Source organism: Otolemur garnettii, unplaced genomic scaffold, assembly GCF_000181295.1.
Source record: "Otolemur garnettii isolate 467f Iridium unplaced genomic scaffold, OtoGar3 scaffold00004, whole genome shotgun sequence".
NCBI lineage: Eukaryota > Metazoa > Chordata > Mammalia > Primates > Galagidae > Otolemur > Otolemur garnettii.
In genome coordinates, this window is record NW_003852399.1 from 23,945,119 (window position 1) to 23,970,702 (window position 25,584).

Consider the following 25,584-nt stretch of genomic DNA (forward strand, 5'->3'; position numbering starts at 1 on the left):
TGACAAATAAAATGCATGGGAGCCACACCATGTAGGTTCAGGTCCCAGATACCAACTTCTTCTGTTTTTAGACCACTGCCTTCAGACTACACGAGGAAGCCAGTCTAACCTACTGAAAGGGAAAGACCACAGGGCAGAGAAACCACCACCAGCATAACTGGCAGGAGTGAGAGTGAAAACATCTTGAACTTTCCAGCCCAGCCAATCTCCCAAGTGAATACAGCTGCTTCAGTGAGCTCAGGCAAAACACACAGATGACATGACAAGTCATGGAATAAGGAGAAATAAGAAATCACCGTTTTAATCATTAAGTTTGAGGATGGTTATGCAGCATGTGAGAACTGACACAAACCCACCGTCAATTCTACAGGGTATTGCCAAACCGTTCTTCAAAGCCTTTACCAATTTAAGTCCCCAACAGCAGAATAAGAGTTTCTATCTCCACATTTAAAAACGCACAATGGTACATACCATTCTCAGTTAAATACAGAAAATACAAATACATACGTAAGAGAAAGGAACTTTAGTTTTGTATAGAAGACTTTTCTTAAATCTTGGGCAAATATGGCAAAATATTAATGTTTAACTAAATCTAGGTTGTGGATCTGTAGATGTCTATTAATCTGCAATAAATGAATTTTTCTTTCCAAAATATTTCAAAATTAAATATTTTTAAAACTGTTTCAGGAATGATTGAATATTCTTTTATGACCATGTACTACTATATTGAACATAAACCTTTTTTTTTTTTTTGAGACATAGTCTCACTTTGTTGCTCTTGGTAGAGTGTCATGGTGTCATAGCTCACAGCAACCTCAGACTGTTGGGCTCAAGCGATCCTCTTGCCTCAGCTTCCCAAGTACCTGGGACTACAGGTGCCCGCCACAACACCAGGCTATTTTTAGAGACGGGGTCCCACTCTGGCTCTGGCTGGTCTCCAACCTGTGAGCTTAGGCAATCTACCCACCTAGGCCTCCCAGAGTGCCAGGATTACAGGCGTGAGCTACTGCACTCAGCCCAAACCTGTTTTTAAGTTCTGGGATTTTTTTTTTAAGTATTTTTTTGATCAATATATTCAATAATTCTAATTGTATAATACCAAAATGATAGGAGCTCAGGCTGCACCTGTATTCACTCCAGAACCTATTTCAGGAAGTTGATTTTTAAAATAAATTCCTGCTGACATATTGTGGGTCTTATCTCCTCTGTCCTGAGCAGCCCATTTACTCTCCCCTCACCTATGCAGCTCTGACACTTGCTACCCACTTCATTTTCCTTTGGCCACTTTAGTCTCGGCTCTTTCCCTTTCTCTGATTTCTTCTAGTTTATATTATTGTACTTACCAAATCTAGTGTTTTGGTTTGGGTTTTTTAAGAGAAAAAGGAAAGAGGAATCTAGCTATTTCGGTTCAAATACTAATCACAGGACTACCTTGAACTTTAATATTCTAAGTTCATTAGTGAATCCAACAGCACCTTTAAACCTTTTTTAGTAATCCAGATCTTCTAAGTGATAGTTTTTTTAAAATTTGAGGTTTTATTGTAATTATTTTATACAAGTGGTTCTGTTAAAGTATATTTGATGACACAGTTTTTATACTTTCTCTCCCCACAAAATGGCAGCTAATGGAAACAATTGTTAAATTCTTCCAGATAGTGCTAAATTATCTAAAGTGTAGCTTCTTCAAAGACTGTAATAATAGGAGCTATTACAGTAGATGTCACTATCATACCATTTCGAGCTCTAGACCACCTTGTTAACCAAAATCTTTTTTTAAAGGATTTCAAGAAATGAGAAAGAGGACCCAGTTTCTCATCTGTTCATAGTCTGACGATTAAGTTTGTGAACTCATCCTAGAGAATGTACTATATACCTCCTTGCTGAATAGCATCACGGTCACCTTTGAAGTACTCCCCTTGGGAAGCTATGCCCGACACCAGCACCTAGTCTACCCTTCAAAGCAATTTTGGAACTCTTTTTCTGGAAAAACCATCAGAGCTGTCATACAGCACACAAAAACACACAACAATAACGAACACTACTCAGCAAGACACCACCACACATCAACATGAACACAGCTGTGAGACAATGATACACGATACGGTATGAAACCTTACCAACTTGCTGTACAGTACTGCCAATGTAAGCACACAGTAGCAAGTTCATGCAGACTTTGTATGACAAGAGATCTGATGAACATTCCAGAAACGAGGGACTTCAGCAGTTCAAAATTGCTTTGAAGGTGGAGGTGGACTAGGCACTGATGTTGGTACACTGCTTCCCAAGGTAGATACTTAGAAGGTGACCACAGTCTTATTCAGCAACGAGATACGCCCTGCTTGTCTAAGATGTGTTCAGAAACTTAACTGTCAGACCACCTAAATAATACCTGTACTCTCTACTTCACTGACCTTTTATCAGGATCAAAAGAAATACCATTATGATAAATTCTAAACAAAACTACAGTCCAAAAGTTCTGAGAAAGTTACAGAACATTCTCTAATTCTAGCTTTTAACTGGAGCCCTCTTTAGAGCCTAATTATTGGGAATGAGGAGGATAGGAAAAGGGGCCTTCTATCTGGCACTGTGCCTTTAACTTCTCATCTCTTATCTTATTTCATTCTCACTCAACCCCAAGAGACAGGAAGTCATATCCGAAGATGTCAGAAGTTTATGTAAGGTTCCACAATGCAGGGTACAAATCTAGTTGTGTTTGACTTCAAAGGCCACATTCTCTCTATTGTGTCCTGCTAGCAGCAAGAAACATTCTGCACTCAAGTGCACCTCAACTCTTCTATCTGAACAGAGATCCACACCTAAGCTTGACATACCTTTTCCCTATGTTTAATTTCAAGCTCAGAGGACCCTGTAGGTCCAGTGAAATCTGCTGGATGAAGGGAAGCTTCCTTTCCCTTTTCTTTTCACCAGGACCAGCATAATTTCTAAAGCAGCATCCCCCAGGCACAGAGAAGTGTTCTCCCAAACAAAAAGATCAAAAATTAGAGACTCAAGGATCCTGCCAGATCAGATAGGAAAGAACACTAATTTGGGAGTCTAACAAACTAAAACTCTAACTTGGCTGGGCAAGGTGGCTTACGCCTGTAATCCTAGCACTCTAGGATGCCATGGTAGGTGGATTTCCTGAACTCAGGAGTTTAAGACCAGCTTGAGTGAGAGCAAGATCCCAGCTCTACTAAAAATAGAAAAACCAGGCAGCGCTGTGGCTCAGTGAGTAGTGCACCAGCCCCATATACCGAAAGTGGTGGGTTCAAACTTGGCCCTGGCCAAACTGCAACAAAAAATAGAAGGGCCTTGTGGTGGGCACCTGTAGTCCTGGCTACTTGGGAGGCTGAGGCAAGAGAATCACCTAAGCCCAAGAGCTGGAAGGTGCTGTGAGCTGTGATGCCATGGCACTCTAAAATAGAAAAATTGGCTAAGCATTGTGGCAGGTGCCTATTATCTCAGCTATGCAGGAGGCTGAGGGAGGAGGATCACCTTAAACCCAGGAGTTTGCGGTTGCTGCACCACATTCTACCCAGGGCAACGAGACTCTATCTCAAGAAATAAAGAAAAACACCTGGATGCTACCCCCTTTCTTCCAGTTTCCTCATTTATAAAATGGAAATACTACACATCTCTTCACACAGCTATTAAAAGAATGAATAAAATAATGTACCAAGATATATCCCTTTCCACTCAGCTGCCCTTCCTAGGGGTGACTGTATTAGCTGCGGTTCACCCCATCCTACTTCCCAAGGCTCTCCCCAGGGCCCCAGGTGGAAAATAGCCTTTGTTTACTCATACCTAGTAAATGCCATTATTCTACACTTATCATGCTATCCTCCCTCATTTTAATAATCACCTTTACTGGGAAATCCTGAAAGGCTAGAATCATCACTTCTTTGTGAAATCCTAATTCAGCATACACAATCCCTTCCAACAGCAGAGACTTCATAATAAATGCTTGTTGAATGAATTAAATGAAATGCAAATATAACAATAAACAATTAAATTTAACCCTGAAATAATAAAAAAGCCTAGAGAAAAAAGTGAAAGCCAAGAAAAATATTCAAAGCATATTTTTGAAAAGTTTTTATTGTTATTTTTAAGTTAGAGTCATTCAGAAAACAAACTCTTACTTTACAGTAGTTTATAAATTAAAAATTGGTAAAGTTACAAGTTCCTAAGCAAGTCTTTGTTTTTTATTTCAAGGGTGAACAGTCAAAAACATAAAGAGAGGGCTTAAGAAAGAACATCTGTACTGCAAAGCCCACTGACTCAGTCAGTTCTTTCACCTCCTAGTCAAAGCTAACTAGCTCCAACAAGAGACTGAGGGGAGAAACAAGCTACTTAAGTACCAGGAAGGAATGGAGGACCTGCCCATGGCAACACATCAGTCAGTCTTATGCAAAATCTTTTTTTTCCATTTTTAAGCAATGTCTACTGTCAACCTGTCGCTTATACGGTCACACACAAAAATTTCTCCTTGAAATACAAATTAAGCTTAGTTCCAAACAAAATTCATCTCTGCAGATGAGTATGTACATTTGGGGGGTGGGGGGACATCTGAAAATGAAATCCATGTTGGTAAACACATTTCCCTCTTTCTCTCTGGTCCAAGGAAACAAATTTTCAAAATTGGTGGCCGCTGGTTACCAACTCACCAAGACTCCCTGGACATCTCCGCCTCCTTGACTGCTTTGAATAACTTCCATTTTATTCCAATTATTTCCCTTTGTTTAATCTTATATACTAGAAGTCAGGCATAAACACAGGCAAATCATATGCTAAACTGAAGAGAAAATTATTAGAAAGGCATACTGATTTAAATGTTGGTGTTCCTCAAAACTCAGATCCAAGTATGTCCCTCTCTCAAGTGTATGTAGATGGGGGTCTCATCTCCTCTAACCACAAGACAATCCAATCTAGATGCCACACACTTTCCCAAATCTGTACCACCAGTCCCCTCCAGCATCTAGAGTTGTACCCAACCAGTATCCACATACACCTCCAGGACATTTCCACTGGGATGTTTCAAAAGCGGCTAAAACTCAATGCTTTTAGACAACTTCATCACCTCTTCCCCAATGTGTGGTCTTACTCAGGTGTTCCCAGAGTTCATACGCCTGTGCCCCTGCAGCATCAGACTATTACTGGGACAGATGGATCTCAAGAAAGCAGCCAACTTACTACGCACTTCCTTTGACCAGCACCAGGCAAAGCACTTTACATGTATTAATTCATTTACTGATTTAAAAAAACCTAGAGGAAATTATATTTTTAAACAAAAAAGCCAAGCCACAGAAAGGGCCTCATATAGGAGATATACGATGTATTTTATGTCACCTCACATATGACAGCATATATTATACGCTATGAATGAATGTATGATATGATCTGATAATACTTTCTTTTCAGTATTTTCCGGGGGTACACTTTTTACTTATACCTGTCTTCCAAATAAATTGCTCAGGAGGGTAAGTAGAAATCATGGTAGTTTTATCCACTTCAATACCCTCAGGACTTGGCATAGAGGCTGCCATGGTAGAATGTCAAAAAAAAATTTGTTAAATATTCTTAAGTAGATTTAAAAAAATGACTGTGAAGACTAAAATGAGAGAAGTATACTCTTGGCTTATATTTGGTTAGCTTCCTTCATTTCATGTTTTGCAATTGATTTTATTGAAATATACTTTCTGGGCGGTGCCCGTAGCTCAGTGGGTAGGGTGCCAGCCACATACACCAAGGCTGGTGGGTTGGAACCCAGCCCAGGCCTGCTAAAACAACAATGACAACCGCAACAACAAAAAAAATAGCCAGGTGTTGTGGCGGCCACCTTTAGTCCCAGCTACTTGGAAGGCTGAGGCAAGAGAATGACTTAAGCCCAAGAGTTTGAGGTTGCTGTGAGCTATGACACTACAGCACTCTACCCAGGGCGACATAGTGAAACTCTTTCTCAAAAAAATAAATAAAACAAATGAAATATACGTTCTATACAATAAAATGCACCCATTATAACAGTCCAGTGAGTTTTTGACAAATGTATACACCTATGTAACCACCACCAAAACCAAGATTAAGTACATTTCTATCATCCCGGGACTCTCCCTCACACCCAACCTCACTCACTGCCAGCCACCCTGGCAAACACTGACCTTCTTTCTGTCAGGACAGATTAGTTTGCCCAATATATGATTTCATTGTAAATGAGAGTGTACATTACATACTCTTATATTCAGCTTCTTTTGCTCAGCAAAATGTATTACTAAATTCTTTTGTTTGTTTGTTTGTAGACACAGTCTTACTCTGCTGCCCCAGGCTAGAGTGTCATAGTATCAGTCCAGCTCACAGAAACCTTGACCTCCTCGGCTCAGGCTATTAGTCTGTCCTCAGCCTCCCAAGTAGGTGGGACTACAGGCACTTATCATAACACCCAGCAAATTTTTTCTATTTTTAGTGAGACAGGATCTCAATCTTGAGCAGGCTAGTCTCAAACTCTTGATCTCAAGGGATGCTACCAGCTCAGCCTCCTAGAGTGCTACAATTAGTGCTACCACACCCAGCTGGTTAGCCTTTCCTTAATGAGGCTTTTGAATTGCAGAAGTTTCTTCCTATTTTGTCAATGTCCAATTTATCCATTTTTAAAATTGTAATATATGGGGCAGTGCCTGTGGTTCAAAGAAGTAGGGCACCGGTTCCATATGCCGGAGGTGGCAGATTCAAACCCAGCCCTGGCCAAAAACTGAAAATAAATAAATAAATAAATAAATAGAATTGTAATATATGCTTTCTGTGGCATATAAAAAAAGGCCATAAGGATTTATACTGGTTGGAGTTTGTTGAGCCTCCTAAATCTGTATTTATAGTTTTCATCAAATCTGAAAATTTTTCAGCCATTATTTTTCTTCAAAAAACTTTTTTTTGTTCTTCCTTTTTCTTTTGAGACAAAAATCACACATGTTAAACCATTTAATGTTGTCCCATGGGTCACTGAGTTTTGATTCATTTTTTAGTTTTTCTTCTCTGGGCTTTAGTTTGGGTAGTCTTTGCTGTATCTTCTAGTTTACTGACCTTTTCTTCACAGTAGCTAACCTGCCTTTTCTCATCCAGTGAACATTCCTCTTCAGATATATATTTTTTGCTCTAAATTCTATTTCTTTAGAATCTTTCATTTCTTTCCTCATGTTCCTGTTTTATTAAATCGAACATAATATAATGTCAACTAAGCATAGTTATAATTCAGAATGTTACACTGTTGATCACTGGATTTTGCTGTCTTCCTTTTAAGAGTGTTTTGTTTCAGTACTTGGTTCTGGCAGGCAGCTAAGTTGCATGAGGATGAGCTTGATAAATTGAAGGCTTGTTTTACAACTTTGCTGAGATGGGTCTAAGGCAGTGGTTCTCAACCTTCCTAATGCTGTGAACCTCTAAATTTAATTTTATGGTTGGGGGTCACCACAATATGATGAACTGTATTAAAAGGTTGCGACATGAGAAAGGTTGAGAACCACTGGTCTAAGGCTTTAGACTGGGCTAATTTAGCTCTATTACTAAGGTTTGACCTTTGGGGGATTCTTTTGAACATCCCAGGTATTTGATAAGGTTTCTCCCTTCTATCTGGTCAGAATTCAAATGTCTCCCAGCCTGTAAGCTCTGGCAATTTTTGTTCAGTTCAGAGCTCTCTAGTCATTTTCCATTAGACCTCCTGCAGAAATCTCTATATATAGGTTTCTGGTGTTTATTTCTCTGCCTACCTCTCTCTCTCCCAGCCAACCTGACCTGCAAATCCCAGGCAGAAAAGCCATCACCCCAAATCCAATGTCCTCAACTCAACAAAATCCACATGCTATGCTTGAGTTTCCCCTTCCTAAACCACGTTCCTAAAACACGCAGAGGTTCTACAGTGGGAAAGCCACAGAGATTACATAACTACTTCATCTGCTTCTTTTCTCTCAGTCCCTGTACTGCCTGTTGCCCCATCTGTTATCTATCTGTCCAAGTTCATAGTTGTTAATGGTAGGAAAGCAAGTCTGGTATCAGTTACTCCACTGTAACCAAAAATTGTGTCTCACCTAGTTGCGCTGTGTTAGTCATGAGTTTTTGGTTTTGCTAGCTATTGATAATTGCTATGTGTTTCTACATAAGGATTTGGGTGCAACCTCTCTGTCTCTCTCAAGCCTGTGCTTCAGCATTTAATAGAAAAAAGGATTAACAACAATGAACACCAAAAATTAACACATCTAGGCTAAAGTAATACTGTGTTTGTGAAAGATGGAACGCAATAGCAAACTTTTGCTTAAAAAAGAAAAAAAGATGCAGCTTGAATAAATGTCTCCAACATTCCTATATGTGGCAATGATTTACAATCATATACCATGTTATCTTGATAGGTAAAATAAAAATTCACTTAAAAGCATTAATAAAGCTATAGTAATTTGTCATCGTTAATAAAATATCTAAAATATAGCTTAGATATATCATCTATATCTAAAATAATTATGTATCACATGAGATCCCAAGAAAATTCTATGAATTTTTTTTAAGAGATGGACTTCTGGAATGCAATCTAGCAAAATTATCAAAAATCATAAAAACTGCCTTTCCTTTGACTCAGCTATGCCAACATTAAGAAAGGAAATAGCAGATCAGTGCTTGTAGCACAGAAGTTCTGGTGCCAGCCACATACACAGAGGCTGGTGGGTTAGAACCCAGCCTAGGCCACCTCAACAATGATAACTGCAAAAAAATAGCCAGGCCTTGAGGCGGGTGCCTGTAGTCCCAGCTCCTTGGGAGGCTGAAGCAAGAGAATCACTTAAGCCCAAAAGTTTGAGGTTGCTGTGAGCTGTGATGCCAGAGCACTCCACCAAATGCGACATAGTGAGACTCTGTCTCAAAAAAAAAAAGAAAGAAAGGAAACAGAGGGTGGGGCAAGGTGGCTCACACCTGTAATCCTAGCTCTCTGGAAGGCCAAGGCAGGTGGATTGCTTGAGTTCAGGAGTTCAAGACCAGCTTGAGCAAAAGTGAGACCCCGTCTCTAAAAAATATATATATACACACACACATATATATATAGCTGGGCATTGTGGCAGGCACCTGAGTCCCAGCTACGGTAAGGCTAAGGCAAAAGAATTACTTGAGCCCAAGAATTTGAGGTTGCCATGAGCTATTATGCCACGGTACTCTATTGAGGGTGACAAAGTAAGACACTGTCTCAAAAAAAAAAAAAAAAAGTAAGGGAAATAGGGACATGCTAAAGTATAAACATTAAACTATAAAAGAAATCTGTTGATTTTTAGGAGTAAATTATGAATGTATATTTTTGATCTTTCTGTATAATCCTATTTTCTAATTTTTAAATAATGAATTACTACTACATGTAACCACCAAAAAGCATACCCCTATTATGGCAGTATCCTCATACTTGAACACACTGAAAAGTTCTGAGACCAATCAGTCAATGGCATCATGACAAGAACCACGGAGATACAGAAGATAAGAAGAGCTACTTATAAGCAGCTGTGTCTGAAGTATGAGATCATGACTGGTAAAGAGACTTGTTATCTCACTTGGATTTACAACCAAACGAAACTCAAAACACCAACTTCAGGAAGCACAATGTAAGGCAGGCGTCCTCAAACTACAGCCCACCGGCCACATGCGGCTTGCCTAGGACATTTATCTGGCCCACCGGATGTTTTTGTCCCTACTGCCTGTCCTGCTTAGCAGCCGACTCATCCTGGGGCCCGCAGTCTGGCCCTCCAACAGTCGGAGGGACAGTGAACTGGCCCCCCCGTTTAAAAAGTTTGAGGACCCCTGATGTAAGGCTAGAGCACTGCACTGAGAATACAAAGGCTTGGAATCTAGTCCTCTTTCTCAATTATCACTGCATAAATGTCTTCACTTATAAAATGAGAGAACTGGACTATGACATCTGGAATCCTCTTCTGCTCCTATACTCACTCCCTGAATCTATACTGAGTGAGGCCCAAGATTCTTTTTTTCTGTTCTCATATTAAGTTCCCTGAGGTAATTCAGCCAAATTTCAAAACCACTACCTAAAACAGGCATTTCTATGAATGAAAGATAATAAACCTGATCAGAGATAAGAGCCACCACAGCATTCAACTCAGTGCTCCAAAATTTAACTGATTTTAATGCTTTTAGGAACCAATACTGTAGTCCCTCAAATGCAACCACATCTTTCACAATAAATTGCACAATAAATTAAGCCTGGAAAGTGGTGTACATGCAAAACTACTTTCTTTTCAGTCCTTGAAAATACCAAGTTTACTAAAATAGTTTATTTGAACAAGAACAAGAAAGCAGCTGCATACCTTAGATATTGGGGAAATATCACATAACCTTCTGAATGTGTGCATCAAATTTCAACAAAATTGATCAATCTGTTCATTTTAAAAAGGCGCCATGCCCTACCCTAGAAATCACCTATTAACACCACACAAATAAAAAGAATAACTGTTTCCTTTCTGAATGCAATAATTCTATCCTTCAACACAAAAACATTTTAATAGGCATTGTGAGAGGGCTTGCTCACAATGTGACTTGTTTAAATGTTTCCAATAACTAAAAGGAGGATTTTACCTTGCAAGGAATACTTCCGAGTCATACAGAATGAGCTTATAAAACTGTCAAAACATAAACTGTTGTCAAGTAAGTCTTAACTTTTGCATGTTTTGTTTTCAACTAAAATAATACTTTATAAATGCTCTATAATCCTATTGAAGACTGCCTGAATTTCATGCCATAAATATGATTAAGTATGAAAGACAATCTTTAACAGATGTATTTCAAAAGAAACTACCATCTTTTTATTCCACAATTGGCTAGAAATAAATCTGTAAAAGCAGCGCCTTACTTTCACAGGGATAACTGTCACAAAACCTGGACATACGTTCTGGGAGTGGGGCTGGGGGAGTAACAACACATAATATAATGTTGGAAACTTGTAGGAATTTCTGGTAAAGCTGTTACCAGAACTGGTCAGAGAGCACTGTAGTACATCTATTACTAAAAGTAATCACGAGAACCATCTCAGCTTCCAGAGACTCCCTCTCTGGAGAGGAAAGTCAGTAGTGACCTGGCGAGCAAGTCCTTCCATGCTAGGGGATTCCCTGAATCTACACTCATGGCTCCCACAATGCTACTTCTCTTTCCTTTGGGGACTGGCACTTTGTAATAGTGACCAGACCACATCACATTCTCCAAGGAAGTGCTGATATCTCTGATACAATATATTCTTGCCTGAGATTCATCAAAGACTTAAGTTTTCCCCAATCCATCGTTCTTAGCAAGTGTGGATTCTTTTTACTACTAACAACCACCATTTACTGAATATGTTCTGTGCCCAGTGAGAAGCACTTTTATATGCTAAGCAATTTTGTACTTACTGTAATTCCTTCAAAGTAGATGTTATCACCACCTCACTGCAGATGAATAGTTAATGAAATTACTCGCCTAAAGTCACACAGCCAGTGACTATATTTGGGACTGAGGGGAACCTATCCAAGTTTATCCAGGCAGTTTTTGCAAAAGATGAATTCCTCAAAGAAATGTTAAAACATAGTTTCTTTAGTTTTATAACTAAAGGAGTTACCTTAAAATGTCAAAAACTGAATTTTAAATGTGTTGAATTCAATTACATGTTTATTAAAATATTACTCTTAACGTTTGTATCCCCAATATCTATTATTTGACTGAAAAATAAAGGATGGCAGACATGCATGTTTTGCACCAAATGGCACCACTCTCCTCCAGGAGGAGTGAAAATGTATGGGAGCATTCTGGGTTGTACCCATGTGGAAGTTACTAATCAGTCTTTAGTGGACGGGGGCTAAACAAAGGATTGTCTTGTCCAAAACGCTAATAGCACCCATGCAAAAACACAAATTATAGGCTGGTTCAAAAGAAAGCCTTTCCCGGTAAAATTAATCCACCTGTTAGCTAAATTTATAAATAACTTCCTACTCAGTGATAGTTTGTTTAAAATATCTTAGAATACATAATAACTTTTTTATCCAAACACCATTATTTTGGATTTAGGTGGGATTTTATTTTCAAATACACTCACACACACACAGGGCTCACTTTACATATATACAGTTAATGCTGTTTTTCATCCCTTGGTACAACCAAGCAGCTCTCCTCCACTGCCTACCTGGTTCATTTTTGAATTCAATAAATGTATAGAATGGTATAATGTTAGAAGGAGATCTCTAACTGCATCTACTGGATAAGAATTTTGTTTCATTATCAAGAATATAATTTAAAATTTCTAGTTCCAAGGATCACTTGTGTCAACGGCAACTTTTAGACTGCCCTGATTCATTTCATTACCTGAGCTCTTTCCAGGGTCACTCTGCTAATGGTTTCTACTGTGTCTTAAAAACAATGATGAACTGACACTCTACCATGAATTTATTTACAAATAAAATGATAAATAATTCCACATCTGAAGACTGAAAAATATGTATGTATCTTGCACGTAGATCAGAATATATACTAGAGCAAAAGTTAAGTAGGAGGTATTCAGTCAAAACTGAGGCTACTCCTAAGCAGAATCAAGTCCAGAAAGAAGACTTACTTCTTAGGGGTTGGTAGATTTACAAGGAGATACCTTTACAAAGGTTTATTTTGGCAGTCCAGTCTTGCTTTAGTCATTGGCTAAAATGGAATTAGTTCACAAGTTACAGAAATAATCACAGAATCTTATTATTGACATCCAAAAGTCTTTTTATAGTTGTAAAAACTAATGTACATGAGGCTCCTAAGACTATAGGAGTACTTTCTGCCTGGGTTGAAATGCTGAATTATACTACTTAGCTCTCAGCATTTAGTTAGATGCAGAGTACTGTTTCTTTAGATTTTATCTAGTCCCTACAAGGTATACCAAAAGAGAAAAAGATCTGGGAGTTCTGAGGCTTGGTCTTTAGCACAATTTGAGACTCCCCTGCCGCCAAAGAACTGTGATTGACAACCTGAGCACTTCCAGTTCACTCTGCTCATAATCTCCTCTAGCTGAACCATAATCTGAATAGCTTTAGCCAAGATTATAGAGAAGCAGTTTTTCTTTTTTTTGCAGTTTTTGACCGGGGCTGGGTTTGAACCCGCCACCTCTGGCATATGGGGCCAGCGCCCTACTCCTTTGAGCCACAGGTGCAGCCTCTTTTTCTTTTATTGTTTGAGACAGAGTCTCACTCTGCTGCCCTGGGTTGAGTGCTGTGCTGTCATAGCTCACAGCTACCTCAAACTCTTGGGATCAAGCTATCCTCTTGCTTCAGCCTCCCAGGTAAGTGGGACTGCAGGAGCCTGCCACAACACCTAGCTATAGAGAAGCAGTTTCCAAAGCATAAAGCGCCACTGCCAAATCCCTTGAAACTGTACTGCTGGTTAAAGGTCACCAAAAGTACTGAATCAAAGACTACAGTGTACTTCTAAAAACTTATCCTGGCTCAGCGCCTATAGCTCAACCGGCTAAGGCGCCAGCCACGTACACCTAAGGTGGCGGGTTCGAATCCCCAGCCCGGACCCGCCAAACAACAATGATGGCTGCAACCAAAAAATAGCCGGGCGTTGTGGTGGGCGCCTGTGGTCCCAGCTACTTGGGAGGCGGAGGCAGGAGACTCGCTTGAGCCCAGGAGTTGGAGGTTGCTGTGAGCTGTAATGCCACGGCACTCTGTCCAGGGGGACAGCTTGAGGCTCTGTCTAAAAAAAAAAAAAAAAAAAAAAATAAAAACTTATCCTCTCTAGACGTGATAGTGGTAAATACCTTATAGGTAATCAGCAAGGACAATGTATCTGCAGTCAGAAAACTGTGCAAGTCACACCACAATAACTTAGACAAATCACTTTATCTTTTTGTTTCTAGTTCTAAGGGTCTAGAATTCTAGATAGGTTCCTAAACCACACAATGAATAGCTGAATAGCATTTTCATCTATTGTCTTTCAAAGACCCATGAAAACAAAATAAACATGAAAAGTAATTGATCCCTTCCTGTAACTATATTTCAAAAGATACTCTGAAATAGATGGTATTAAAAAAGGATAAATTTGAAAGGCCAAAACGAAATTTTGCAAAGAAGTCTTTCCTGTGTACTTCAAGATTGCTTAAGGGCAGAGGGGAGTAGTTCTAACTACCCTCAGTGAAAGGGTACAAATAGAGTCCATCATTCTGTCCCTTTCCCAACTCCTTATTCCCTCTAGAAATAAGTGTACTTTAACTTTCTGCTTAAGTTCTCAGTGGAAACAGAAGGTATTCTGCCTTCAAATTCTTCAGTGGATTACACCAATCCCCTCCCCCCAAAGCTGGTCTTCTCTCATTCACTTTTGCCACCATCCACATGCTCCACAAAATTATCGTTTCAAAGGCCATAGTCTGACTCACTCCAATGCCTACAAGCTTCACCACCTTCTCTCTGCTTTTAGGATAAAGGCCCTGCTGCACCTGACCCCAGATTTCCCCACTTGCTTCTCCTTACACTCCCTCCCAGTTTCAACCATGCTAGCCCTCCTATTATTTCTCCAAAGATTTACTCCTCCTATCTCAGGGCCTTGATATACACTGTTCTCATACGCCTGGAACCTTCTTTTCATTCATACCTTCAGATCTCGGGTCAAAATTTATATCCTCAGCAATGCCTCCTTTGAATCTTCCATAATCATCATGTTGCTGGTAAACTCTTTTCATATCGTTGTTATTCCTTGAAAGCATATTTCACACTAGCATTATTATTATGAAAATCCATCTCCTGACCTTAACCATATACTCTAAGAGGCCAGAGACCCTGCCTATTTCCTAAACTCTAGTATCAGTACAATACCTGTTATATGGCATGCACTCAATATGTGCTAGTTGAATGAGTAAGGTAAATAAATATTATTCAAAAGTCCTTGTTACCTGATCAACTTTATTTCCCACTTCTCCACAAAGCAATCCATCACAAACCTAGACTTTTGACTCCCCCAGAAGCACTGCTCCCCTTTCATCTTCAGCTTTCAAATCCTGTGTCTTTTCCTGCCTATAAAGTTATCCCCATTTCTCTCCATCTGTTCAAATCCCACACTTGCCAAGACTCAAGTTTTCCCTCCTCCAAGATACTTCCCTATAGTGCCAGTTCATACATCTGTCCTGCTCCACACTTTCAAACCCCTTCATATTCTCTAATTGATAATTACATATAACTTCATAGCACCTTAATGCGTCCTGTGTGTTAACTTTTCTCCCCAACATTGGTGCTGGACTGTGTACACCCCTCTCCTCCACTCTCACAGCAATATTCATATTTGAGTATTCCCTAACATGCCAGAATTTTCCTCTCTTACTCCCCTATTTTTCTGATAATTCAATGTGCCTTATGTGACCTCCCTCAAGTTCCCTTTTCATGGGTTTTTTTGGGGGGAGGAGTTGCCGACCCTTCCCCCATTTTAGTGAACTGTTGAGTTCTCTGGGTTCCTGTCCTTTTCCTTCCTAGAAAGACCATGTATCCGCTTTTAGGGTCCCTGGAAGCAGTGAGGGGCTCCTGTGCCCTTTAAACTACTCAACATACTAGTAAACCCAGTGAAGGCTCTCGCACTAGCTGTGACCTTACACACACCATCCCAGAGCCTCACCTGGGCCACTCTGTCACCTCTCATCCCCCTCCAACAGGCGGCGTGAACTCACTGTGACCCCCACACAGGAAAAAGGTCACGACCCGCCGTCTCCCTCTTTTCCGCCTGTCATTAACTACCCCCAGGATTCTTTCTCTTTTTCCTTCTTTCCTCTTCCTTGGGGATGGAACCTAGGCCCCAGGTTGCGATGAACCGGCGCAGAGAAATCAGACATAGCCACACGGCCAGCTCCAGCTCCAAAGCCACGGCCTGGGCCCCCACGCCTGCCCCCCATCCCTCCCAAACGGCGACCGCAGCGCAAGCTGTGGCCTGACCAGGACTCCCTATCCGAGAGCCATCGCTCACTGACCCAGGAAGGTGTCAGACGAGGAAGCGGCGGCGGCAGCAGCAACAGGTACGGAGGCAGACAGCCTGGCAGGCGTTAACGGCTCAACGCTCCATTCCCCCCCGACCTAAGCTCCAGCCTCTCGGCTTCCTCGACCCCAGCGCCCACAGAGCAAGTCACGTGCCAGCCGGAACAGTCAGCTGATCGCGGCGCGCGCCGCTCCGCCCACGCGCGCACCAGTGCGCAGCCGCCGCCGCTGCGGGCCTCAGTAGAGGGGCGGGGCTGAGAGGCTCCGGGAGCCGAGGGGCCCGGGGAGGCGGGGCTGGCTGGGCCGCTCCGCGAAGGGTGGGGTCTGCGGCTGCACGCAGTGTGGCGGGCGGCGTGTCGTCAGCCTCGTGGGAGCGTCACTGCCGCCACGCCTAGCGTTACCCGGCTTGGGGTTGCTGCGGGTCGGAATTGGACTCCAGCACCCTACGCGGGCTTTGTTGGCCCCCTCTTCTGAGTAACCACCTTGTTAGTGCATTTCATCTGATTCATTTTTTCCCTTGCAGTCCACTTCAACTTAATTCCATAAATGTCCATGAAGCATTAACGGAGCGCCAGGCATGTGCTCTTTCTTTTTAGCATTACCCAATGGAACGTATCATTCCTTGCCACCAGAACTCGCCATACGCAGATGAACCACATTAGATAATGCGAAACCAAAGAAAGATTCAGGACAGAAGGGAACAGGGGAAAGCATATCCTTAGGGGGAAAAACAAGCAGCACAGTGCTTTGTGGAGCCCTGCATATTTCATTAGCTTGGGAAGCTAGGTGGTATTAACTTAGAACATGAAGTTTTGGTAATAGTAGAAATTGAAAATTTGGAAATGTTGAGGTTTTCTGATTGTAATCCTTTTAGAGTTGCAGATGAACATGAAGAACTAGAGGGCAAGGGAAAAGACACACCTGGTGTTAACGTCTGGGGTTGTCTTCTTGGTAGCTGTGTGAATTCAGACTTCTAAACTTTAGCTTCTTCACCTCCACAATGGTGGTAATAATGCATTCCTTATAAAGGTATTGTGAAGATTAGGTGATGAAGTTATGCGTTTAGCACAGTACCTGGCACATAGGAAACACCCAGCAAGTCACCATTATTATTATAGATGTAGAATTGTAAGACCTAGGTTTTCTGACCTATCCTATGCCTTTTCTACTTTGGGTCCCTGTAGAAAATCTCTCCTAGAAATGTGGTATTAGCATGGACAGAAAGTAACAACCAACCAAATTATCCCCAACCTGACGCTTTTCACCAGTTTTGGGTGAAGTTTAGTCAATTTCAATAAATAGTTCTACAACACAGTTTTAGAAACTTGTCAGGAATTACAGGGGGGTTATCTGCCACCACAAAATGAGCCCAAAGGCAATTTTTTGTTAGCTCAGTGTGGTTCTGTAAAATTTTCTGTGATTGGCTCGGCGCCTGTGGCTCAAGCGGCTAAGGCGCCAGCCACATACACCTAAGGTGGCGGGTTTGAATCCCCAGCCCGGGCCCGCCAAACAACAATGATGGCTGCAACCAAAAAAAATGGCCGGGCGTTGTGGCGGGCGCCTATAGTCCCAGCTACTTGGGAGGCTGAGGCAGGAGACTCGCTTGAGCCCAGGAGTTGGAGGTTGCTGTGAGCGTGATGCCACGGCACTCTACCCAGGGGGATAGCTTGAGGCTCTGTCTCAAAAAAAAAAAAAAAAATTTTCTGTGATTATGGAAACATTATATACTTACTATAAGCACAGAACATTTCCCAGATTCTTAATTTTTGAATTAAAGTTTGCCTACTTCTGACCTAACACCACTTTCCAATGTTTTAATTACCATGTTATACTTGGGGGGCAGTATAGTAGAGTGCTCAATAAATGTTAGCTCTAATTATTATTAGGCCTAGTGTATCTCATTTGAAACTCTAGCAAATGTTTTTAACATAAGCAGGGAATGATTGGTTCTTAATGGCTTCTGGTAGTAAAAGAATGTTTTCACAAAGAAAGAGGAAGCTCACTTTTCTATGATGTATCCTGTGCAGATACCTTTCCCTGTATTATAAATAGAATAAGCACTGTCTGAGTTAAAAGCACTCAGAAGATGCATAGACTTTTTTAAAAGCGTGTAGCACCAAGTATTTCTAGGAGGTCTCCCATCTACTACTAATCAAGCCTAATCCTGCTTAGCTTCCAAGATTGAACACATTCAAGGTGTTTTGGCTGTAGATACTGACAACTTTTTTCAAGAAAAGAAATAAATTTTTTTCATTTATTTTTGCCTTATTGAAATAGTGAGCTTATTTAACTTGTATATTTTTGTTTCCCACCATTTCCACTTCTCTGAGGACTGCTGCTGTATCACATTCTCCCACCACAACATTCCATACATACTTAAAAGCAAACAAAGGGTGGAGTTCCATCTTTAAAAACTAAAGTGACATTTTGGACAACACATTCTTGGCCATGGAAGCTGGACAATATTTATCCAACACAGCAGGGAAGGTCTCACTCTGCATTATAAAAAGGATAGCCAGATAGCAACTGTTCCAATGTGAAAGAAAGACAGACATTTTTAACAAACTGTTTCTTTTCTTAAAGAGACTTCTACTGCTAGAGATTTTTTTTTTGAAATTTTTATTTATATATATTCATGGGCTTCAAGAGCTATTTTGCTAGCACTGAAGCCCATGAATATGAGGTGAAGTCAGGGCCTTCAGCACGCTCATCACTGAAGTAATACAGATTGTACCCACCAAGACCCCTCCTGATCTCTCCACCCCTCCAAGTCTTCACTGTCCACCATTCCACACTCTGTTTCTGTATGTACGCATTTAGCTCCCACTTACAAGGGGAAACATGTAGTATTTGTCTTTCTGTGTCTGAGTTGTCACTGCCAGAGATCTTGAATATAGCCTCTTGGTCAGTTATCCAGAGCATTGTTCACATAAGTGAAGCTTTCATTTTGGAAAGAGGACCTACTTTTTTCATGCCTGCTTGCATTTTTGCTTTAATGTCTTTTTCAAAACTGGGAGTTTTTCCTAGGTTTTTTGCAGGATTCTTGACCTTTTAATCTTAGTGTTGATAGTCTTGAGTCTTTTTTATTTTGGCTTGATTTTTTTATGCATTTCTGGATGTAATATCGCATATAGATTTGTTCACTGGTGTTTTTCTTCAGTTTTCTTTTCGTCAAAATCCTCTTCCTTCTCCTCATCATCATTTTCCTTAGGGACAAGTTTTACTTTTTCTATAGAAATGCTGCCATTTTGAGGGCAAATCACTTTCCAGATATACTTAAGAGTTACACGTCCCCCTCTTCATCTTCTGATGAAGATCTACACGGTCCTACACAGCTACTAAGAGCTGTCCACAGGCACTGAAGGGCACTTCAACCATAAGACTACAGGTAGTGTTATTTCAAAGCTCCCAAGGGAGACCATTGCTTGTGCAAACATTTTCAAAGCTGCCAGTGTTACTTTTATTGGATTGCCTTCATAATTCATTGCCTCTGCTTTAATAATGTGCAATGCATCCTTTGCTCCTAAAGCAACTGTTCTGGCTCGGCGCCTATAGCTCAACCGGCTAAGGCGCCAGCCACGTACACCTAAGGTGGCGGGTTCAAATCCCCAGCCCAGACCCGCCAAACAACAATGACGGCTGCAACCAAAAAAAAAAAAATGGCCGGCGTTGTGGCGGGCGCCTGTGGTCCCAGCTACTTGGGAGGCTGAGGCAGGAGGCTCGCTTGAGCCCAGGAGTTGGAGGTTGCTGTGAGCTGTAATGCCATGGCACTCTACCCAGGGGGACAGCTTGAGGCTCTGTCTCAAAAAAAAAAAAAAAAAAAAAGCAACTGTTCTTAAGGATAATTGGTGTTCATTTTCATCATTCTCCAACCTCCTAAAATGATAAGCTTTGTTGGCGTTTAGTTCATAACCAAAAGAGTTCTGGGGCCTCAGGATGCTCAGGTCTATGTCCATCGAATCGTCCATAAGGGGGTGGCACATTCTTAGGTGGGAGAGAAGTCGGACAGAGCCAAGTGACCACATTCCAGAGAACAGCTGCACAGGATGGGATCACACCAGCAATAAAATTTTCTAAATTAAACAAAGTGGGAAAATAGTTTAAACAAATAGGGCAATAGGATTTATAACTCTTTTTCACTCCCATATATTAGTAAAAGATATCTTGAAAATTGTTACTTATTCCCCTTAGAGAAATAAGTGACCTTGCTTAGGAAAATACTTTGATAAACTAATAGGATGGAAGATACACTGATTAATTAGAGGCAAAAAATTCAGAGAGATAACTAAGCTAGTCTTCATTGGAAAGGAATAGAAATTGAGGGGTGGAGAGGTGGGAGGAAGGTACAGGGAAGAGAAGGACAAAGAAAAGAGAAAGACAAATCACCAAGGATTTGTAAAAGGAAGACAGTTTAGGACTCCATTTGAGTTTTCTTCAATTGCCATTATGTAACTCCTTTGCCATCTGCCCAAACATTTAATAAATTCTAAGAACTTTTTTTTTTTGCATTTATTTATTTATTTATTTGTCCAGGGCTGGGTTTGAACCCACCACCTCCAGTATATGGGGCTGGCACCCTACTCCTTTGAGCCATAGGCGCCACCCCTATGTGAACTACTTTTTTTGTAGAAATTTATGCCATCCAGGTTATATTATATAAAGAGCTTGACAAATTGATAAAAACCATCCTAAGATCTCAAAAGAAACATGAGTAAAAAAAGCACATGAGAAAAGAAGAAATACCATTGGCTAAAACATATGGAAAATTGTCACATCCCACTTCTGATACCACTTGTTAGGGCTCATGGGCCTGGCTTAAACTAGGTTCTGGCTGGGGACCACTAAGCTACCTTGCTCCAGAACAATTTCTCTTAGGTGCCTGAGGGCTATCTACTTTAGTTGGAGAGAGAGGGAGAGTGTCTTTGAGAGAGTAAAGCAGTCTTCTTAGAAAGATAGATCTTAGTCTTTAGTAGAGCTTGGTAATCTTCAGCAGAGAGACACTGTGCTGGCATTCTGCAGGCAGGAGAGGAGACAGAGTCAGAGTAAGCGAGTCCGTGATAGAATGTGCATGCTTCACAACTGCCTTCTCTTCTTGCCTAATTAAGGCTGATCTCATGCCTCTCAACACCAAAGTTCTCATCTCACAAGCTCTCATGCTTGTTAGGAGAGCTAAATCCCTCTCCATGCCCTTTTCACCAAGGTGTTCCATCCTTGAGCTATAAAGGTATTTCTTATAACTCTCACTCCTCCTAGCCATAGGCTATAAAGCTGCTACAGGAAATGTTCTCATTATTGAGACAAGGTCTCACTCAGTCACCCAGGCTAGAGTACAGTTGCATCATCATAGCTCACTACAATCTCAAATTCCAAGGTCCCAGTGATCCTCCTGCCTTAGCCTCCAGAGTAGCTGTGACTGCAGGTACATGCCATCCTACTAAAATAATTTTTCTATATTTTAATTTTATTGTTATTATTGTTATTATTTAGAGACAGAGTCTTGCTCTGTTGCCCAGGCTAGTGTGCAATGATGTGATTATATCTCACTGTAGCGTCAAAGTACAGCCCCCCCAATTGCTAGGACAATAAGTGTGTACTACCATACCCAGATTTTTTTTTTTTTTTGAGACAGAATCTCACTCTTTTGCCCTAGGTAGAGTGTCGTAGCACCATCACAGCTCACAGCAACTCCAAACTTTTGAGCTTGGGCAATCCTCTTGCCTCAGCCTCCAGGTAGCTGGGACTACAGGCACCCACCACTATACCTAGCTAGTTTTTCTATTTTTAGTGGAATCTTGCTCTTTCTCAAGCTGGTCTCCAACTCCTGAGCTCAAGCAATCTATCCACCTTAGCCTCCCAGAGTGCTAGGATTACAGGCGTGAGCTACTGCACTCAGCCCAGCTAATTTAAAAAATATATATTTTTTTGTAGGAAGGGAGTTTTGCTGTGTTGCCCAGGTTAGTGTCAAAATTTCTGGTCAAGGTTATCCTCCCACCTCAGCCTCCCAAAGTCCTGGGATCATAGGCATGAGCTACAAAGCCAGGCCCCTTTGAGAATATTTCTGAGTATGCACATATGCAGCCTGTGCCATAGTCTCAGCAAGTTAATAAAGGCAGATACCAATTCTGAATCCAGGCTATCTGACCCCTAGGTCCATGCTCCTAACATGAACCCATCTCTTCTGCAGTTTAAAGCCTCTTGTCACACTGTCTCTTAGACCTGCAATTACCAATCCCTAGGCCACCAACTGGCACCAGTCAATGGCTTGATAGGAACTGGGGCCACACAACAGGAGGTAAGTAGCAGGGGAGCCAAAAGCTTCCTCTATATTTACAGCCACTCCCCAGTGCTTGTATCACCACCTGAGCACCACCTCCTGTAAGATATGCAGCAGAATTAGATTCTCATAGGAGCTCCAATCCTACTGCAAACTGCCTATGTGAGGGATCTAGATTGTACTCTCCTAGAGAATGTAATTCCTGATCAACTAAGGTGGAGATGTAATGCACTAGAATCATCCTGAAACCATCCCCCACACTGGTCCATAGAAAAATTGTCCTGCCTGAAACCAGTCCCTGATGCCAGAAAGATTGGGGACTGGTGTCTTAGACATGTTCCTTTATGCTCTGATTTCTCAAGGCACTCTTCTGGCATTTAGCAAATTTTTTTATGTTACATTTTATCAGCCTTACCAAGACCACCTTTTACTCAGAGAGGCTTAAATATGCAATGTACATGGAAAGCATTTGATAGGTGGTAGCTGAATAGATTTCACCACCAAATGAAAGGCCAGATTTCAAACATTTTATGACAGAGGGTAGGGAGGGGAAGAAGTACTGTGTTATCTGAGTAATTAAGTCTGTCATTTCCTTTTTTCTGTTCCCTGTATTCTTGGTCCCTGAACTAATAGAAATTGTCATCTGGGCTCGGCGCCTATAGCTCAACCGGCTAGGGCACCAGCCACGTACACCTAAGGTGGCGGGTTCGAATCCCCAGACCGGACCCGCCAAACAACAATGACGGCTGCAACCAAAAAAAAAATAGCCGGGCGTTGTGGCGGGCGCCTGTGGTCCCAGCTACTTGGGAGGCGGAGGCAGGAGACTCGCTTGAGCCCAGGAGTTGGAGGTTGCTGTGAGCTGTAATGCCACGGCACTCTACCCAGGGGGACAGCTTGAGGCTCTGTCTCAAAAAAAAAAAAAAAAAAAAGAAATTGTCATCTGTGTCATTATCTCCTTAGAAATGTTACCAGATCTTCTTAGAAGCAGCAAATGTTTATAGGAAGTTTTTTTTTTAATTAGGTCTGCCCTCCCACCTTCATTTCAAGATCTTGTTCCCTTTATTACTATTTTCTAATATATTCAGTCCAGCTTTATATGACACAGTGGGAATGGCTTTGAACAACCACTGTGCTGTATTAAGGGTGGATGCCTATGGACTAAATCTATTTAATTTTCATCTTGTTTATGCTGAGTAGTCTAAAAATGATAACAGAAAGCAAGTATTCAGTAATTACATGATGTACCAATCCAATTAGTGATAAAACTGATATACTGCATTTAATAATCATGAACAGCATCTCTTTAGTCACCTAATTCCTGAATTTACAAATATATATCTTTCAAAATAATAATAATACATAGCACAACTGAATGGGGGTGGTGTGGATATAAAAAATTATCAACAGAGGGACTAGGTATGGGATTACCGTGCCTATAATCCCAGCACTTTAAGAGGTCAAGGTGGGAGGATTGTCTGAAGCCAAGAGTTCAAGACCTACCTGGACAACATAGTGAGACCCATTTCTACAAAAATGTTTAAAATTATCCAGGCATGGTGGTACATGCCTATAGGCCTACCTACTTGGACGAGTAAGGTAGGAGAATTGCTTGAGCCCAAGAATTTGAGCTGTCATCATACCACTGGACTCCAGCCTGGGTAACAGAATAAAATCATGTCTCTTAAAAATACATATTATCAGCAGAAGTGATGAACACTCATTGTAAGTGAGTGCTTTCGGTACTTCTATCTCAGCCTTTACTGTTTTATTGAATGTCTTTATTTATGCGACGACTATTGGGAAACAATTCTTCAGGGATTTCTCACATTTCTGCAGGTCTTATGAGTAGAGGCATCACCTTTATTCCAGACAATCTTTTCCCTTTTCCTTCTTCTTCTTCTTTTCTTTCTTTCTTTCTTTTTGTTTTTTTTGAGATAGAATCTCAGTATGATGTCATCCTTGATGTCATCCTTGGTAGAGTGCCTTGGTGTCATAGCTCACAGCAACCTCCAACACTTGGGCTTAAGCAATTCTCTTACCTCAGCCTCCCAAGTAGCTGGGACTATAGGTACCTGCCACAGTGCCTAGCTATTTTTTTGTTGTAGTTGTCATTGTTGTTTGGCAGGCTTAGGCTGGGTTCAAACCCACCGGGCCTGGTGTATGTGGCCAGTTCCCTAACCACTGAGCTATGGACACCAAGCCCAGACAATCTTTTCAAGGATATTTGTGTTGCAAACAGCATTGTAAAATAGAGATAATATCTCCCTCTGGAGCAATAGCCATATATAGGTACAGCATAAAATATTTGAGTTCTCTAAAGTCAAGGTTACTGTCCTATAGTGAAACCAACTGTGTGGCCAAGCCTCCATCCAGGCCCATCACATCCCCCCCCCCCCGGAATGCAAGGAGAATTGACACAAATCTGCAGATCCTCACACTGCTGGCTGTGCTATGAATTAGGGTCCTCTGTCTCTGATCCAGGGGCCTTATGTCTGTTACCAGCCTCCATAAAACTAATATGCCAGGCTAATTTATAAGGTAAAATCTCAGACTCTGCCTGGTTCTTGATTGTGTTAATGACAAGGATGAGATACATCAGAGACACAGCTCTCCAGAAGAGAAAGGATGAGGTCTCATAGACTAATCAATGGAATTTGAGAGAAGTCCATGTGAAATGATAGTAGTCGAAATTGTATGGTTGCTGGGAATCACTGTGCTTTGCTGAGCAATTAATGATCCTCTACTTCACTGCCTGTTAGTGACAAGGAACTGGGAGGTTGGTTGCAGGCCACATTGTCTGTCTCAAAGACTCCAAGTGGAACCATGGTTGTTACTAACTCTCCTCCAGGCAGAAGCACTTCCTGGTCATTTTGGCAATCAACTGCCAGTCCATCATCTGTTATGACTAGTACTTTACAATGACCGGTCATAGGTAGGCAAAGGTCCCAGCTCGACTGAATAATAGTCTCAAAGATTGTAAGAATAACGACCACTTGGTGAGTACAAGTCGCCCTACAGTGGTACATGGGGGCCAAAGTGGGGTCATAATAAGTTGCTGTAAGTTTACTAAAATGACCGTGTCCCTCTTGTGTAACTCTTGCAGCTGAAAAGTCTGGGGGTTAGTAGGGAATGATTAGAAAAAGGTGAAGTTATAGGTACTGAAATGAGACACACTGATCTTCTGATGATAGAGGGAGAACCACCACCCTGCACCTGGAGAAGTAACACCTCACACCTCAGGCTAGGGAGGGATCTTAATGATTTGGGGCTTTTAGAATGATCCCTAGAGCTTTCCTCAGGAAGGGAAACATCTTAGTGTGCTTCTCCTAA

General features: G+C 41.3%; 1 protein-coding gene across 2 annotated transcripts in view; it reads right to left on the reverse strand.

Annotated features, from left to right (window-relative positions):
• The window catches only part of ATP6V1C1 (ATPase H+ transporting V1 subunit C1), a 46,742-nt gene extending 30,551 nt beyond the window's left edge, over nucleotides 1-16,191 (reverse strand). Inside the window, exon 1 of one of the 2 annotated variants that reach the window (XM_003782429.3) lies at nucleotides 15,977-16,191. The gene's annotated coding sequence lies outside the window, so the exon portion shown is untranslated. Of the gene's footprint in view, nucleotides 1-14,616; nucleotides 14,693-15,976 lie in introns of those variants that run through there. The other variant, XM_023517418.1, reaches the window with a different exon arrangement.
• Nucleotides 16,192-25,584: the final 9,393 nt, after the last annotated feature.